The 19,298-nt window shown below is 44.9% G+C and overlaps 1 long non-coding RNA gene across 1 annotated transcript in view; it reads left to right on the top strand.

Moving 5' to 3' along the window:
- Positions 1-375: 375 nt before the first annotated feature.
- The window catches only part of LOC132646497 (uncharacterized), a 30,283-nt gene continuing 11,360 nt past the window's right edge, over positions 376-19,298 (top strand). The window contains exon 1 of the long non-coding RNA XR_009584794.1: positions 376-467. This is a non-coding gene — a long non-coding RNA (uncharacterized LOC132646497). The remainder of the gene's footprint in view (positions 468-19,298) is intronic.

Here is a 19,298-nt window from a genome sequence, read left to right as displayed (position 1 = left end):
TTGGAATGATCTTCCTCTGCTTTATCAATACTTGTTAAAATTTAGCTATTATATTTCTGTCCTTTTGGGGAATCATTCAAAAATACTTAAAATGCCCACTTAGTTGTATTTTTCCCCCTTTAGTTATCTGGCACTTCCACCATTTTTTCTGAACAATAAATCATCGTGGGAAGTGAGTTTATCTTCTCTTCACCAGTGCTGCAGTCTTTCTTGCCTGTGAGTTTTCTTTGTGTGTTTTGGATGTCCTACCCATCCTGTTCTCAACCCTCCCCAACAAACACCACTCTTTTTGTGGCTTCAGTCCCTTGGCCTCCTCCATTCATTATGCCTCTTCTTCTACCCTTCCTAGAGTCCAGATCAGGCTCTCAGTCTACCAAGGCTGACCAGAGAACAGCAACCTTCCGGCAGGATCCCATCAGTCCTGTGAAGGAAAGAAGACATTGGATTGTGGAGACGTCCGTTCATAGGTAAAGTACTGTGAAATGGGTAATCGTTACTGTCAACCCAAGTGGACCAAGAAGCACTGGAAGGGCTCGATGGGCATTTCCAGAGGGGAGGGACTAAGTGGTAAACATCTGTGACTGTGGACAGCCCCTTTGAAAGATGGGGGAAGGCCACAGTGTAGACCCAACATCTTCCTTTCTCTTCCTTGGCTGCAGCGATGCTGTGTACCATGCACACACTACTGTGGTGATTCAGAAGCGCCAAGGCCGTGATCCCGAATCAATCTTCCTCCTTGGGATTATGCCAGATATATGTCACAGGGATGAGAAATGAACAACAACAGCAACAATAAAACAATTACAAATATTTTTAAAAGCTAGGTGTGGTAGTGCACACATTTAATCCAAGTACTTGGGGGGCCAGAAGAAGAGTGACACTGTGGCTAAAAATTTGCTCCGTCTGGGATATGTAATAAGATCCAGGTCATCCTGGGCTCCGTAGTGAGTTCTAGGAGAGCTTGACTGCATTGGGAGACTGTCTAATTTTTTTTTAAATCATTGAGAGAAATTATTTAATTCAAATGAAATCTGAGCTTTTAATGTTGACCATAGATTCTGTGAGACCCCAAGAGAATATGTGACCATCCCTGTCACTCATGTGCTATCAGACTTGGGCCTGTCACCTGACATCTTCATTGGTGAATTCTATTGTGCTCATGGCCTGGTTGCCAGAAGCCTGGCACTTACCTTTCAGTAGCCACCCCTGCTTCTGGCTGAAGCACCTTCTTGAAGAAGACAAGCATGACCTGAAAACTACAGTTAAAAGCTGAATTTTTCTTCTGTTTGTTTCTCATAACTGGCAAGCATTTGCATGTCCCATCCTGCACCTGGGACCCTGTCCATGTAACATGGGAATGGTACTACCATAGAACAAAGCATGTGAACACTGGTGCCTCATTTTCTTTTCTTTTCCTTTTTTTTTATTTGACATTGGCAACATACTTAGCCTCTTTGAGCCTTACTTCCCTCATTTATAGTGTGTCGTGAACAATGTCTCCCTTGTGTAGCACTGTTGTGTGTCTAAAAAAAGATAATGCACATAAGAGCAGAGGGTGGCTCAGTAGGGATGGATGCTAACTGGTCACACACACTTTTCTGATCCCCTTATTGGCTTGTGGTGAAACCTAGTCTGAACTGATCATACTCTTCGTGAACCCCACTTAGTGTGGAAACTCTTCAGTTTCCCTGGACAAGCATTTCGTATTTGGCTGTGGTCACCAACCTCAAATGTCTGTTTCTTTGTACGATCTGAACTCCAAAGCTCATTTGAGTCCACAGATGCTGTATGGAGAATCGAGCATCTTTAAAGAGCATAATATGTCAACACGTAGAATTGATATTATCGGAATTGGACTCATTAACACATGACCAGCCATGGCTTTTGACCCAAATTACAGCAGTAGGCGTGAAACTCCCTCCCGTAGCGTACACCTCAAAGCAATTAGTTACTCCATGACAGGCATGCTACTCTTGTACTAGTAGGCACATCGCGCTGGACATTTTACTACTGTAGTATGAAGGGTCCAGCACTGGCTATGACCAGAAGCCCACATAGCACCTTCTGGGACTATGGAAGCTAGCCAGAAGAGGAGACACTTTCTGGTTAGTTTAAAATTGATTCAACAATAAGGACTTGCCATGCAGTTATGGTGTGTAATCAAGGGCAATGCAGTAGCCTATGTTGTTCTTGAGATTTCTAGGGCCTCTTTGACCCTACACTCATAGGAATGTATCCCATTACTCGCACTGTGATTTTTTAATTTAATAATTCGAATCTTCTGGCAGAAGCCCTGTCAACCTATGGAGGATAATTCTCTTTGCATTACTTATTTCTTAACAAACACAGTGTTCGTCTTGGTATGGCCTCTTTCCTGGTACAGAAAAAGGAGCCTTGGCAACACGTTCAAAGGTGAGAAGAGAGGTGAAATTGTTCAGTGAGAGAAGCAGGGTCAGAACACAGGCAGATTCCACAGGGGAACTTAATCACCAACAGTGTAAACAATTGTATTGGTAACACGCTACGTCCGCAGTAGGCAGCCACAGGCAAAGCTAAGAGCAGTCTGTGGGATTAGGAAGATGCTACGAGGCACCACGGGTGAACTGGCCCCACCTGAGCAGCGCTGGACACAGTGTAACACAGAGTGAGAAGGCGGTTTCCTTTCCTGCAGAGTTGTTTTCCACTTAAGGTCTGGGATGGTGCTTCCAGCCAGGTGACCTGGCAGCATGGGCTGTGTGGAGAATGAGCCGTCATTCCCTGGCAGTTGGGAAGGATGTAAAGTCCATGCAGGGGGAAGGTAGCTTGAGACAGGGAGAGCCCTGGCAGGAGAAGTCCGTGTCTACTTGGGCGAGAATTGGCTGTTTGGCCTTCACTGCTTCGGGGCGACTTTCTTCTAGTCCCTGTCTACCCAGCTTCGTTTTACCTAAAATTCTCCTGTAGGCTTGTTATCGAGGTCTGCCTTACGGATTTGTCTGTCTTCACTCAAAGGCTGGTCCTTATTTAAGGCTTGGCTCTCAGGATTACCTAGGCTTATATTATCTGTTATTTTAAAAAGCTTTATGATGATGATGCCGAGTGTGTAAGTACATGATGTGTGTGTGTGTGTGTGTGTGTGTGTGTGTGTGCGCGCATGAGCACTTCCGTGGAGATCAGAGGACAATTTTGTGGGTTGGTTCTCTCTTCTACATGTGTGTGTGTTCTGAGGATTAAACTCGGGTCACTAGGCTTCCATGGCAAGTGCCTTTACCAGCTGAGCTCTCATGTTTTAGATTCCAGGAACAGCCGGTGCTGATAACCATGTCTCACCAGTGTTGAGTAGCACACACCAAACCTTCCTGAATACCGGTGTGCCTCACCCCAAACCTTCCAACGCCCCTTTAAGGTAGTGCAACTGTCTCCGCTTACAGGGGAAGAACTGGGAGCTTTAGAAATGCCTTAAGGGCGCAGGCTTGTAGACGATGGGCAAGATGTTCATCCAGGTGGATCAGACAGAGCCTGTGCCACCTTCTAAACAGAGCTTTTACCATGTTCAAAGAAAGCTCTGTGCCCACCCAGTAGGGATCTCAACGTGACTGCACACAAAGTGGTGTCCTCAAAAAACTAGTTGGGAGAGAGGAGGGAGGGGCATGATTAGAAGTCAGATGAAGTTAGAACAGGATAACAGGAAGAGAAGAGGAGGAGGAGTGGAGTGTAATTAGGAAGCTGCAGAGAGGAGAGTTGGGAAATTAGATGGTCCTGAAGAGCCCCATGGAGGAGAGGTGGTTAGACCTTGGAAAGCCCAGGGGGGCTGAGTTCAAGAAAATGACCAGGCATTCCAGGAAGGGAGGGTGCTAAAAGGTATACCTGCTGATGTGGGTGTTGGGCTTGGGTAACCATGAGTAGGTCAGGTCAATTCTCCAGCATTAGGTGGTACATTGCTTTAGGGGATGTTGTGGGCACTCATGTGCCAGCGGATTGCATGGTGAGACGGCTGGAAACCAGCTAGGAGAATTTTGCCAGCTCCAGGGCACAGAGACGACAGAGATGCTCAGGATCACGGGCTTCTCCTCCCCACCCCGCACCCCTTCCCCCAGGGTTGACTGAATGAAGGCTGTGCTGACCAAGTGTCGCAGAGCCTCTGGTGTGACTGGGCAGTGTGGATGGAGCTATATGGCTTCCAGTTATGGGCAGTGTCTGAACTGGCCACAGACAGTTTTTGTTTGGGGCTTTGTGCATAGGAAATTTGCTGCTAATTAATTTACTTACATTCCTTTTCCCAATCTAATTAATTTTACGGGCTTTAAAACAAATACCGCCTCCCTTGACCCCACAGTGGTACAAGCCCATTTTTGTAAGAGGACAGCTTTTAATTGAAGTGGTTACTTATGATCTCTGAAGGAAACCTTTCGATGTGTGCACACAAACCTGCCACTTATCCACTTCACTCAACCCGGGCTTTCGAAGCTCTCTGCTTTTAACTCAAGAACACGGGGGCCAAGGGCTGGCATTCCATATTCTTCTGGGGAACCACAATTCCCTTTGACAATCTGCTTTTAATTTTAGGTGTCTGCACATTTCCCAGAGTTCATTATTGGCCCAGATTACAATCCTGAAGGATTGACAAATAGAGATGGAGCAAAAATCATTTCCTCAAAGAGAAACAAGGTGTGACCTTACTCCACCACAACAAAAATCAAATGGAGAAGTGGCAACTCTCTAAAGAGAATTACCGAATATTTTAGGACTCCCTCTCCCTATTCTTTAAAATGCAGTGCTTCTCTCTGGCTGTTGAGTCCTCTGGGAAGCCTGGCCTTTGCAAGCAGGTTCTTCTGCCATCTGCATCCCTAGTCTCCTGAGGAGCAATGTCTGGAATCTGGCACTTCCGGGGGTGCTTGGTACCATCTACAATGTGTGTTTAGTACCTGCAAAGGGCAAGAACATTCTGGAGGTGGGGGAGTGTGTGGTAATTTCACAGACCCTGGTCGATGCCGACAGACCTCAGAAAGCCTGCTCCCTGGCAGCTGGCTGAGCAGGAACGAATCCCGGCATCTAGCGAACTCCTCAGCGTCAGGGCTTTTGGCCAAAAGAGCTTTAAGTTTCCTGGTGGCTGCACATTTGCTTCTGCTTCTGAATAGCTTCAAACCCTGCCATCAATCTCTCCCCTCCTTTTCTTCCTACTTACTTGCCTCCTCTGATGCCACTCACATGACAAAGGGGCCCGTGGGAAGGGATTTATGGTTGAAGTTAGCAGAGGGATGATCAAAGGACAGCAGCATTGTGGAGCCTTAGAAAATATTTAATCAGCACCCTCCTGGTTCTGCCGGAAAGGGGTTTCCTCCAGGCTCTCAGCTAGCCGAACGGACAGCAGGAAGGTCTGGCCTTTTCCTCCCCCTTCTCCCTGGTGCTTCACAAGGTTGTTAGAAGATGGATGATGCAATTTCTAGGAAATGCTCTGTAAATTGCAACACATAAGCATCTATTATCTGTGTGAATGTGTATATATGGGTCTGTATCATAACTAGAAGGCTCTGGCTGGATGGTTAATGTGGAGTAGGTTAAACCTCTGGCTGTAAAGCTTTCGGCTCACCTCTCTGACCCTGACTCTGCTATCAGCAGATACTTGGCAGGTTTGGGAGCTGAGAGCCTTCATCTATTAAGTGGGAGTGTCAGTTTTGTTTCCTTGACAGGCTTCTGTGGCTCAGGTCCTGGCACAGCGGCGATTCTCACGGTAAACAGCGTGGAAATAAATGAAGGAAAGAGAGCCCACTTCTTCAATATATGTTGATATTATCTTCATTTACTAGAAAGTTCATCTCTACCTCAGCACGGTGCTTGGCCCCTATTGGTCAACAGGTGTTTGTTGAATCTATCCACAGAGAAGCAAATTGCCATTTTTGCTTGTTGGGTGAAACCGGGGCAGGTTGACGGGTACTGACTTACCCAGAGTAGGATTGGTACTAGGGGGCCAGAACTGAGCCTGCCTATAGGAGGAGTCCTAGAGGCTGACCTATTGGGGAGTAGACAGAGTTTAGAATTTAGAGTCTGAGGGGGATACTGTCTCCTCGGTGGGTAGGGCAGGCCAAGATGCGGTTGGGGAGCATTGCTGCAAACAGGAGTGTGGGCGACTCAGGGCCAGCTACATCACCAGAAAGCGCCACCCAGCCTGGGTGACAGTTTATGAAGGCTGCATCCCCGAAGCTCCCTGGGCGATGTCGTGGCGGTTTAGCTGGCCAAAGAGGGTTTCTCTCCAGACAGTGTTTATTGCTTTCATAACCTTAGGGAGGCAGCTTGCAAAACTTGCAAACTTCTGAGTTTTAAAGTTTTCTTAGATTAATGAGTCTTAGGAGCCTTTCCCCTCCTTCCTGGAGGGAATATTTCAATTAGGAGGAAATACTTACTTGACACCCAGGATTCACGGATTTCCTCTTGATATTTTTCCTCCCTCTTACAGAAATAGCCGTGTTGTGCCTACCTTACATTAAAGTTTATTGTTTTAAAAATATTATTTTACTGTTTTACTTGTATGAGTGATCTGCCTGCCATGTGTGTCTGTGTATTATGTGCATGCTTGGTGCTAGCAGAGGTCAGAAGAGGGCATCGGGTCCGCTAGGACTGGAGCTAGCTAGTGGGCTATGAACCACTATGTGCTTTCTGGGAATTGAATCCGGGTCCTCGAAGAGCTGCCAGTGCCCTTGACCATTGAGCCATCTTTCCAGCCCCCAGATTTTGTGTTTTATCTGCAAACAGTGCTCTCTAATTGTACAAGCTGTAAACTTACTGGTACCCATGTCTGACGTTGATCCTGGTATGTCTGTTACACAGGAATAAGGCGACCAGGCTGTCCTTCTTCGAGAGAGAATATGGGAGTTCAGACATGGCCTTTGGCAAAAAGTTTATACAAGGTAATATGAGTTTTGTAGCCTGTATTGCCTTGTAGGAGAAGGCAAACCCACAGAAGGCATGGCTGCCTCTGCTGTAAAAGCAAAAACGTCCTCAATATTTTCTGGGATAGAATTATTTTCTAAGTGGAAGCTTGGAATCTAGTTTTGGTAAAAGTTAGTGTCCTTAATAAAATGTTTAACCTTAGTTTCCAGAAACCAATAGAATTAAGACCGTCTTTGGGGAAGAGATCACCTGCCAGCCAGCTGACTGTCAGTCAAGAGCCTGGGCCTTCCACCCAAGATTTGTTTTGTGTCTAGCCTGGCAATGGCTATCAGAACATTATATTTTCATGTATAATTTGCTCACCGAGAGGGACTCTTTGAATTGGCTTATTGCTGGCCTTGTTCACCAGAGCGAAATTACAGCAGATTGTTGCTCCCAGAAGCGGCCTCTCTGGCATCTTTCCCACTCCATGTTCATTGCCTCAACAACTGCTATTCCCCTGTACATTCTTTCAGACTTTTCATCTCTATCATGCTTTGTTAAGCTTCTGCGTAGTGGTGGCTCTCGTCAACTGAATAGAAAGCTTTTAAAAAATAAGGAACAAACTCAAAGGTGCAGTCTCTTGCTTATTTCTTTCACCCTTTTATTTCATCACTCGTGGAACCATGGTGCCCCATAGTCTAGCACAGGGCTGGACCAGATGCAGGGCTCAATAAATTTTGGACAGCCGACTGGCTATTTCCTTGGAGGACTGGGAGATGAGCTAATAAGGCTCCATCTTTCCTAGGTGCCATAGTGTTACCCAGGTTACCTTGGTTCAATCAAGACCTATAGGTCAAACAACCTGCCAGAATATGGGTGCTCGTGGCCATAAACCGGAGCTGTGAATTCAGAGATACAAATTCAGAGCCATGGCTTCAGAGGCATCAGTCAGAGCTGTCAGTGTCTTTGGGCATTCTCATTCCTGGGAGAAAAAAAACTGTTATGAATTCTCTTTAACTTAGGTGGATATAAGCTATTTAACTATTATTTTTGCAAAGATTTATTCTGACATTTGTGCATCCAAATGAAAAAAAAATTAGCTTGAGGTTTAATATTTTTGATCATGTGACATTGTAATAATAACTACAAAGAAAAGAGACAACTTTATAAAAATATATATTACACACTTAAAAACAAACAAACAAAAAACCCCAAAACAACTGTTTAAGCTGGGCATGGTGGCACATACCTCTAATCCCAGGACTCAGGAAGGCAGAGGCAGCTGGATCGCTGTGAGTTTGAGGCCAGCCTGGTATACAAAGTAAGTCCAGGACAACCAAGGCTATAAAAAGAAACCCTGTCTCAACACACACACACACACACACACACACACACACACACACTCAAGAAACAAAAAAAATTAAAAACCTTTTATTGGTTATTTTCTAATTTCATATCATGCACTCCGACCCCACTCATCTCCCAGTCCCTCCATATCTGATCTCCCCCTCCAACCTCCCCCCAAAAGAAAAAGAAAAACACAAATAGAAATAAACAAGACAAAAGAAAACAGCAACGAAGCACCCCTTTGTGGAAAACTGTGGCGTGCCCTGCTGGTGTGTCCCACAGTGCACCCTTTTGCCCACACATCTTTACCTGCCAACGTCATTGCAGTGAGTCATTGGTCTGGTCTGAGGCCTCTGGCTCCTGCTGCCCCATCGATACTGGATCCACACTGGGATTCCTTTTGGATATTCTGCGGTTGCCCCGTGTCATGGAGATCCTGCAGTTTCCGTTCTGTAGTAATGGCCCCTTCATGGGCTCCAACAGCTCACGGATGGAGTAGATGCTGGGGTGGGCACACTCAAAGTCCTGGAGCTGGGCCTGGGTAGCAGCTCAGTTGGTCACCCTACCAGCTCTCCCTGGATCATGCCATGGGGGTGGGAGCTGTTTCTCCTGCTCCCAACTCACCAGGGCCAACTCTAGCATGCTGCCCACAGTAGGTGGGGCCAGCTCTCTCACCCTGCCCACCTTGGGAGAGCAGTCTTCCACGGGACAGGGCCTATCTTCCTCTCTCATGCCTCAGGGCCGGCTCTTCCCCAACCCCCGCAAACAAGACCAGCTCTACCGTTCGAGGGGCAGGTGTTAGCAATCAGGCATTTCCACTGGCCTGCCCTCAGGGACCTAGTGACAGCTTGTGTCATCACCGGCTGTGCCAGGTGCACCAGGTGCTGTGACACATAAAAGGACTCATTCCCTGTCTTGTTCATTCTGTCTGTCTGACTGTCTGTCTCTATCTTCCCCCTCACGTCCCCACTCCAAGATGGCCTTTCACTGTCTCCTCCCCCAGGAAACTAGATCTGTGTGTGGTGTAATGTCTTAGTGGCACATCTACTTATTGCTGTGTGACTCAGTTGTCCACGACCATAGTGCACATGGTACTCCAATGCTGGCCCATCAATGCATCACCATCTTCCTTGCATGTCACCCTACGTGCCTTTTGAACACATTCCTTTCAAATAGATACAGAATTCCTTGTCCTTTCCCCCAAAGGAATCCTATCCACATCTCATTAGGCATCGAACAAACTTGCAAAAGACTTGGCAGATGGAACAGGTGTGGAACCCCTCCCCCCACACATTCAGCACAAAAGAATGTCAGTCAAAAAAAACATTAAAAATTTTTAAGTTAGATCCACAGCCGAGATGGGAAGACAGTGAGGAAAACTAGAAAGGGGAACCCTCCCCCTTTGCTGGTGGGAATGTAAACTCGTACAACCACTTTGGAAATCTGGGCGCTTTCTAATACAATTAGGAATAGTGCTACCTCAAGATTCAGCTATATCACTCCTGCGGATATATCTGAAAGTTGTTCAACCACTCAATAAGGACATTTGCTTAACTATGACCATAGTAGCTTTTGTAATAGTCAGAATCTGGGAGCAACCTAGGTGCCCCTCAACCAAAGAATGGATACAGAAATTGTGGTACATTTATGCAATGGACTACTCAGCTATTAGAAACAAGGAAATCATGAAATTTGTAGGCAAGTGGATGGAACTAGAAAAGACTTGAGTGAGTTAACCCAGAAACAGAAAGACACACATGATATATACTCACTTATAAGTAGATATTAGCCATATAATATAGGATAAACATACTAAAATCTACTGACCTAAAGAAGCTAAACAGCAAGGAGGATCCTAGGGAAGATGCTTCATTCTCATTCAAAAAGGAGAACAGGATAGACACTGGAAGCAGTAGAAGAGAGGGTGCTAGAAAGGAGGAGACAAAAGTTTTATTGACAGACAAGAGCTGATCTGAGGCTCTGTGAGTGCAGATAAATGGCTTTGGAGGTGGGGTGCTTTATGCCCACCAAGGAACTGGGAGCTGAGAACTCAAGTCTTTGAGAGGCAGAGAGTTAAAAGGAAGACCACCTGTACTAAGCCAAAGGGTTTGTTTTTCCTTGGAGAGAAGACCAGAAATAGGTCACTGGTCTGGGGAGTTTGCCATCTGTGTGAGACCTTGCCTAGAAACAATGTCACCTCAGAAAAAAAAAATCAAAACTGTAAATACGAATCATGCTTGGATATTCAGTCAGAATCCCACCTCGCCTTTATTCTGCAGAATGACACTTTGACAGGTAGAAGCAAAAATTGCTTCAACCAGTAAAAATCCTGGGGTTGTGGCAAAAGCTGCTATGGAATTTCACTAGGGATGAATCCATGGGAACTCCTGCTCTTGAAAAACTTAATATAAAAAAAAATCATAATTTAGCCTAGGAAATATTCCTCAAGGGAAAGGTGTTCAAGGAAGGGAACAACAAAGTGATTATTGCATGAATTGTTCAAACCCAAACACCCAGGAAAGGACTATGAACTACATATCTGTAAAAGTGCAGTGATCATGTTTACTGTATGCCACACACTGTTTTTATGTGTTAGTTGATTTTCTGGTGCTGTGGTAAAATACTAAGACAACCAAGACAGAGGCAACTTACCAAAGAAAGGATTTGTTTGTCCTTGCAGTTCCGGAGAAATAAGAATCTGTGATGGTGGAGTGAAGGCCTGCTGATGACAGCAACAGCTCTCACGTTCTGGACCTCAAGCACAGTGTAGAGATAGCCATCTAGGAATGATGCCTGGCTTTGACTTCAGAGTCCACTCTCAGTGGTGAACTCCCTCCAGCAAGGCTACACCTCCAGCCCCCCCCCCCCCCGAACTGTGTCCCCAACTGAGGACCAAGCAGTCAAATGCCAGAGCCTCTGAGAGACAGAACCTGTGACTTTGCAGCCTTTGCCACAACCCCGGGATTCTTACTGGTTGAAGCAACTTTTGCTTCTACCTGTCAGTGTCATTCTACAGAATAAAGGCTAGGTAGGATTCTGGCTAAATATCCAAGCATGATTCTTATTTAGAGTTTTGATTACACTTCACAGGTAATAAAACTAAGGTGGATCTTGACAAATACAACCACCGTCAGAAGATGATGAAGCCGGATTTGAGCGGCTGGCTCATTGCATAATTTGCCCCTTAACTACTCTTAAAGGGGCCTCCTTTCTTTTTCTCCCCTCCTCCATACAGACGGACTGACACCTGGACAGATGGCTGTTGGACTATCGCACCTTTCCCAGTCTCTGTTGCCCTTAGGTCAGATCACACGACCTAGTTCTCCCTGATGAGTGAGATGACACTTCCTGCATGGAGCTGGGTGCAGTGGGGTTTCTCATCTAAGAACACATTCTTTTCCAAGTCAGCTGCGCTCCAGTTGTAGTAGCAATTTAACTTCAAACATGCACACAAGAGCAATGTCTCTCAACACCGGCATCAATTCAAACCACCCACTGGTCTTCACCATCTACCTCTGAATGTTGCCCGAAGAGAAACACGTTTCCACCTCCTTTAAGCTTCAGGACTGTTTCACGGTCCACTGCAGCTTCTGTGCTCCTTGAAGGCAGATTGCATTAGCCAATAATCAATTGCTTGGCAGGTAGCCATAATCCATGCCACGCTCCGAATACATACTATAAATACCGCTGATCAAAGGCTAGGGAGCGCAAGACAAAAGTGGGTCAGAGTGACAAGGAAGAGATGGGCTTTAAAGAGAACCAGACTGAGTTTTTAGAAAAGAAAAAAAAAAAAAAAAAACGGTGACAAATTGTCAAACTGAAAGTTTTGGGAGGAGGCATTTGCCTCTGAGGTGTTTTTTGGTAGAATAAACAGATGTCTGTGACAGTGAGGGACAAAGGGAAGGAGTGTGATGGCTCTTACGATGAGCCTTGGAGAAGAATAGTGGGACCCATGTCGAGCAGAGAGTGAATGTCCGGATCTTTCCAGAAAGCAGGTTCCTGTGGAGGTCAGTGTTGATTTGGCCCATGTGGAGGGATAGGCTCGTTTTTCCTGTAGGTGGGCAGCAGAGAGTCACCCCCAGTGCTGCTGACTCCAGTGAGTGGCTCCGTACTCCGTACTCTTGCTGACGGTCTGGGTGGGAGAGTCCAGAGAGGACTCCGAGGACAACACAAAGACATTTCTATCTGCCTAGAATGGTGAGGGCTGCCATATTTTCAAGCAGGGTTGACAAGAGGAAAAGAAAAGGTGCAAGTGGGAAAGAGAGGGTGGGATGCCCTTTAGGGCTCTTTGAAATGTTCTTTTTCAGGATTGTCGAAATGGCTAAGCAGGAGAAGGCATTTGTTGTCATTTTAGCCTAGGACCTAAATCTGATCCTGTGGGCGGGCCCTCAAGGTGGAAGAAGCAATCCAATTCCCAAGTTATCCTGTAACACACACACACACACACACACACACACACCTGAGAAAGAAATAGAGAGACAGAGAGAGAAAAAAGAGAAAGAGGAAAGAAAAGAGAGAGAGAAGTGCCTTTTCTGCTGCTAGATGTCTGTCAGCTTTTATGGACCACATTAGGACATCCTTTTGAAATAGAATTTGTGATGACCTCTCCCTTCAAATCCTCTTCAACTTGGGTCTGTTTGTATGTCTTCTTCATACTCATCATCTGAAGAACACCATACAATTATTTTCTGAGCGTCTCCCGGAAGACAAAAGCTATAGATTACTGGCCTCGGGAGCCAACGATATGATGAATAACTATGTGGTTTACTTGAAGAATTTTCTGAAACTCTGAATTTTCTGTGCTAAATCCAGAACACTCTCAAGAAAACCAGGCTGCTTGGTCAGCCTCCTGAGGGAACACGTGCTGTTCACAGAGCACTGCCTCTAAGAAATGGCCCAAGGAGCAGAGGAACTCAGTGTATTGTAGTCACTAGACAAAAGGAGTATCAGTAGTTTGGGCTGAAGTGTCTCTGGGCACCATGTCTTTTCTTTTTTTCTGAATGTGGGGTCGAGAGTACAAAAGCTGACCAGCATATCACAGCTGGGACAATTTCTCCACAGCTGTAACCCTCGCGCTGTATGGCCCTTTGGCGTTCATTCCTGTAGAGTCTAGACAAAATTTCTACATTTCAGCATCTTAAATAACCATGTATTCAGAGTTATTATGGCTAAGTGAATCGCCTAGATATTTCCAGCAGTCCTTGACCCAGTAAGAAGCCAGCGCGTTCAAATACTTCTAGGTCAGTCTTTGGAAGCGAGCCGCTTAGGGCTTGCCCTCCTTCACCGGACTCATCTGAGCGTTTGATAGAGCGTTACAGCAGCTCCCCTCTAGGGTCTGGTTCCTGGGTATTGCCTGGGAAAGCAGCCTGCATTAGTTTTCATGTACTAACACTTGGGCTTTTATTTATTTGTCTGGAGCAAGTAAAGGACATTTGTGAGTGGTAGGATCCATATCATTTATACAAACAGTGATGTGCTAAAGATAGGCCGTCCTGGCTCACAGGAGTCAGTGGTTAAATTTCCAGGAAAAATTGAGAGTTTGTTATTAAAAATCAGGCTAAGCAATTATTAAAATATGTAATGTATAAACTTATAATTAAATTATATTTAAAAGGTAATAAACAAGACTTATCACTTCATAATTATTTTGCTGCTACCTGTGATCTCAAATTGTTTCTGTGTCAGCTGTTCATCACTGTAATTAATTATCTAACAAACGCTTTGTGATGAATAATCTTGATTGTCAACTTGCTGGGATCTGAAATCACCTAGAAAACAAGCCTCTAGGAAGGCCCGGCTGCGAGGGACTGTCTACACAGGTTAACTGAGGGAGGAAGGCCTGCCCACCGTGGATAGCAATAATGGAGTATTATTGTGTGAGAACAAGCAATTCGCGCTGAATCAGGATCAGAGGGAGATGGATGGGACCAAGTTTGTTTCTTGTACAATTCATGTCTTTCGGGGATTCAAAGTAGAGCAGGCCCACTACCTTCTCACTGCAGGATTCTCAAGGACCCTCCATGAGGCCTTTTTACACAAAGGTTTTCACCATACCTTCCAATAGGATTGTTCTTGAAGCATGGTCTTCAATCTCTTGAAACTCCAGGGGTCAAGAAACCTTACCAGTCTGTGTAGTAGACACACTTTGTAATGGAATGTTACTCTGCCCCTCTACCCAAATCCTGGTGCTGGATATGTCCAGTTCACCACTGTGTAACTATTTATTGGAGAACTACTACGTCCTAGACAAAGAATGAAGACATTCCCTAGACACAGAATAAAGACATTCATAAATTCATGCTGCATTCAGACAACCGACATTGTCTTGTTATCAGCAGTCCAGAGACTGCTAATATTACCTGACATTGATAGTGTGAACTCATAGTGTGTTTGACCTTCTGGGAGGTACTTTTTACATTTAGTTGCTTAACCCTTGACTTATGTCTCAGGGATGTTCTGTTATTATTCTCAACTTCCAAATGAGAGGAGCAAGTGTGCTACTTTCCCTGCCATTACGACAAGATGTCAGAGCTACTTACTGAAGGAAGGGTTTAGTTTGGTTCACAGTTTCAGGATGGAGCCTACCACGGCAGAGGAGATGTGGCAAGAAGCATGACTCTGACTGTTGTGGCAGGAACACTGGGCACCTCCATTGTCAGGAAGCAGATGAAAGAGGTGAGTCTCACTGTTCTGCTCACTGCTTTCTTTTTATTCAGCGCGGGGTTCTAGTCTGTGGAGGCCCTGCTGGCATTCAGGCTTCTCAACTTTATCAAACGTCTCTGGGAGCATCCTCAAAGGTACGTCCACTGCAAGTCTGCCCTCTGCCAGCTCCAGACCCAGAACACCACTCTTAAATCACAACATTCTGCCCAGGACCCTCAAAGGTCCATGGCCACCTCATGATGAAAAACGTAGTCCTTCCAACTTCAAAAGATTTTTGTAGTTTTTAATAGCTTCAAACGTCTAAATGCAGACACTCTACAATTCACATATCCCATCCGTGAGCTCTTGTTAAAATGTTATGTTATTCCAATGTATAACCATACTGATTAAACACCCCCATTCCAAAAGGGAAGAACAAGGACATAGTAAGAAAATATTGAACCAAACAAGACTGGCATCTAAGACTGGCGTTTGACAAACACCAAATCTTGAAGCTTTGTATCTGACATCAAGGGTTGCTGATGATAGAATCTTTTTGGCTCCCATGTACCCGGATGACCCTGTTTTTCCAGCTTTGCTGCCTACAGCACTTATGAACTGTGGTCACTCTTGTGCCAGCTCTACTCCATGTCTGCAGCTTTCTTCATGGGGCAGCCATTTCCAGCATTCTGTGGCCTCCAGCACAATTTATGCTCCACCTTCACAGCTTCACTGAATGGTTTCTCAGAGTTTCTCTGGACGGAACCTGATCCTCCCACAACTCACCGGTTTCTGTGACTTTCTAGGATCTTGGTGCAAGCCTCTCTGACCCTTTCTCTCACTCTGGCATTTTACATTTACACACAGCACCCTGTGGGTGATGTTGGCCAGTTCTACTGCTATCTCAAGATGTAATCTGTCACAGCACCACAGTTACAGTGGCCTTGATGAGCCTCAGTAGCTGAACCCAGTAAGACACTTTTCTAGGTGGGGTAGAGAACCCCATTGGTGACACTCAATTCAGGTGCTCTGCTTTCAAATAATTTGTGTTCCTATAAGATGGGGCTTTTGATGAGTAGGATCTTGATGTCAGGGCACCATTTCTGTTGTCCCCTGTGAGGTTTCTATTTGGTGATGCTGTGTCTTTAGCAATTATGCCCTTTCCTTCTCTTCCCTGTGCCTTTTCTATAACTTTACTTACTAAATTGAACATTTTCTCATTTTTTTCCTGCTTTTTATCTCATTGAAAAATTCAGTGAAAGCAGTAATAATAGCCATGCCACCAGCTGAATGCTGCTGTTGTTGTGAGGTAGGCATGAGAGAAGCCTGCTCAGTCCCGGGTTCGAGCCAATAGAAGTCTTCATTAGCTGGCCACCACTACACTGGGTGTCCATGATCCCAGTGTGGCCCCGTGCCTTTCTCAGGGTGAGCTTTTAATCACAAAAACATAGCCTGGGTCAGCACACCTCAGTTAGCATTGTGGGGCATGCTGGGACATGTGGGCACTGCTCTTTAAAGCAGCTGCATCGCCCCACTGGAAATACTGTATTTAATGTCAACTCGGTCTGACCTTTAGTTTTGGTGGCATTTACTAATTCTATGAAAGCAGCCATTTCCTACTTCCCTGAAGCTTAATAGGCAGTCAGACCATTAGTTAAGCCTAGCTCAGCAGATGCAGGAGCTAAAGGCTTGAGAGTATTTTCCCCACAGCCTGGGAGCAGATATAGAATGACCTCCGATATTTTAGTTTCTTTAAAGTTCTGACACCAAGGAAATCAAAAGAAAGTGGCATTTAATAATAGGTTAATGTGTCAGTGTGACATTCTAGGAATCCAAAGGAAGCCAGCTCTGGCAGAGTAGGCCTGACTGTTTGGCAAGTAGAGATTATTCCCAGGTTACAAATATTTCAGAATCCCCAGTTAGTGATAGTCATTTGGTGGATTAGCATCCCCTTGTCACTGTAGTACTCATCAAAACATTAGCAACCTAAGACACATGCTTTTTTCCCCCCTTATAGTTAGGCACAAGTCCAGGTCGACTTAGATTAATTCTCTGTTTAGATATATAAAATGCTAAGTCGTGATGCTGACCAGGCAGACTTTTATTTGGGTGTTCTGGGGAAGAGCTCATTCCTAGGCTTGCTCAGGTTGGCAGAATTTATTTCCTGGAAGTTGACAGTTGTGTTCCTAACCATGAGTTGTCTTCGCTGCCTGTCTTTTGATTTCGTCCTTCTCAAAGCCAGCACTGGAAAGTTGAGTGTCCCCACATTGCAATCTCATTGATCTTTCTAACGCCTAATTAATCTTCAAGCTGGAGGGCTCACACAATCAGATTGGGTCCACAAGAATAATGCAGCTGCCCGCCTCCCTTGCTCTATGGTCTATAACAAGAAGTTTGCAAAGTTCCCTTTGCTATACGATAGACATTCACAGGTTCTGGTGGTTAGGAGGTCGAACTCTTTGGAAGGGGACATTCAGTCTCTCATACCCGCATCTTTCAGGATTCTGAAGAGACTATGCATGTGGGCACCCCAAAAACTGAAACTATAATACAGATGGGAGGTTCAAGGGAAGAAACATTTTAGAGGTAAAAACACAATTGTTGTAGCTAGATCCACCAATCTGGTGTGAGAATGGACACTATTCCAACTATCATTTTGTTAATACTATGGTATCACTTATAAGAACACCTACCCATTTATTCTTCCCACAGTATTTATAAAGTGTTTCTTATGTGTGAAATTATTCCAGATTCTAAGAGTGTAAGTGTATAGAGTGGACAAAAATCCACATCCCCACAAAGCCACAGTCCAGGACGTGGCAACCCAAAATAAACATATAATATAATATAATATAATATAATATAATATAATATAATATTAGCAAATAGAAAGTATTATGAAGGAGAATAAAGTAAAAGAAAAAGACAGGGATGTTCTGATGGAGTGGAAGTTGATTACATCTTTCTTTTTTCTTACATTTAGTGTGTGTGTGTGTGTGTGTGTGTGTGTGTGCACATGTGCCCATGTGTGAGAGGTCAGAAGATAACTTGTGAGAGAGAGTTCTCTCCTACAGTGTTGGTCTTTGGTATTTGACTCAACTTCTTAAGGATTTTACCTACCGAGCAACTTTACCCTTTCCTAGATTACATAATAAATATGGTGGTTCGTTAAAGCCTCACAGGGAAGGTGACATGTCAGACCGCGAAAGAGAGTCAATGCAGAAGTGATTTGCAACTACAGAAGTTGTCCATGCAGAGTCAGTTTCTGATGAATTTCCAGTGGGAACACATTTAGGTGCAGAAGAGAAAGAGCTGAGAAACCGGATGTGGTGGCACCTGCTTGTAATTTGCAGCTCTGAGGAGGCTGAAGAAGGCAGATTTCAAGTTGGGTGTGGGATATAGTTAGTTTGAGACCAGCTTGGACAGCATTGTGGGATTCCTTACCCCTAAAACAGAAAAGAATTTAGGAGTGAATCTTAAGCAACTCCTCAGTTGGAGGCCAAGGGAAGGAGACAGCACCAGCCAGGGAAAGGAAAGGTGCCCAGCAGGTTCACTGAGGACAATCAGGAGAGAAGTTCAAGTGTGAACGACAGTATTTCTGAGTAGAGGACTTATTTATCAGTGCCAAATATCACTGATGGATTCAATTAAGGTGAGATTGCATAATTGAGCCCCACATTCAGCAATTCAAGGTCTGTAGTTTATATGTCATTGGAACCACAGAAAACAGGAAGAGCAGACCTGAAGACAGCAGTAGGATAGAACATTTAGGAGTTTTGAAGAGGAACAAAGATGAGAGGAAATACCTGGAAGGAAACGTGAACACAGGTGAATGGATGGCATGTTATTGTGCTGCTGATAATGATGAAGAAGTAGAGAGGGAGAGGAGATGCACATAAATAAGAGAAAGAGTGTCATTTCCTTCATTGAGGAACATGAAGGTTTAGTGATTCCCCTATTCACCCACTAACCCATTTTGGAATGGGAATGTTTATTCTGTGACAGGCATGTAACATGTATTTGATTCTATAGGAGCTTTGGTTAAGAGCTCGCCCTGAGTCTCAGAAGAACTTTGGACTCTGGGGGCTATTAACGTGTTGCAACTGTTAAAGACTGCGGGGATCTTTGAACTGCATCTTGCATATCGAGATGGCTGTGAGACCATGAGAACAATGATTAGAAAGTTATGGTTTCAAAAGTGATGAGTTTGGGTGCCAGGAGGTACAGTTGTGATGTTTAACATCGATGTAAACTTGACTGGATTGTACGGCTAAGAGGGATCATTTAGATTAGTTTAACTGAGGTACAAAGACCCACAGTAAATATACGAGGTACCATTCCATTCTAGCGCCACGGACTGCGTGAAAGGAGAAAGTGAGCTGAGAGCATCTGCCATGATGGACTGTACCCTTGAAACCATGTGCCGAAATAAACCCTTCCTTCTTTGGGCCACTTTCCTCAGG

Source organism: Meriones unguiculatus, chromosome 11, assembly GCF_030254825.1.
Source record: "Meriones unguiculatus strain TT.TT164.6M chromosome 11, Bangor_MerUng_6.1, whole genome shotgun sequence".
Classification (NCBI taxonomy): Eukaryota; Metazoa; Chordata; class Mammalia; order Rodentia; family Muridae; genus Meriones; species Meriones unguiculatus.
This window is presented reverse-complemented; position numbering and strand designations above follow the sequence as displayed.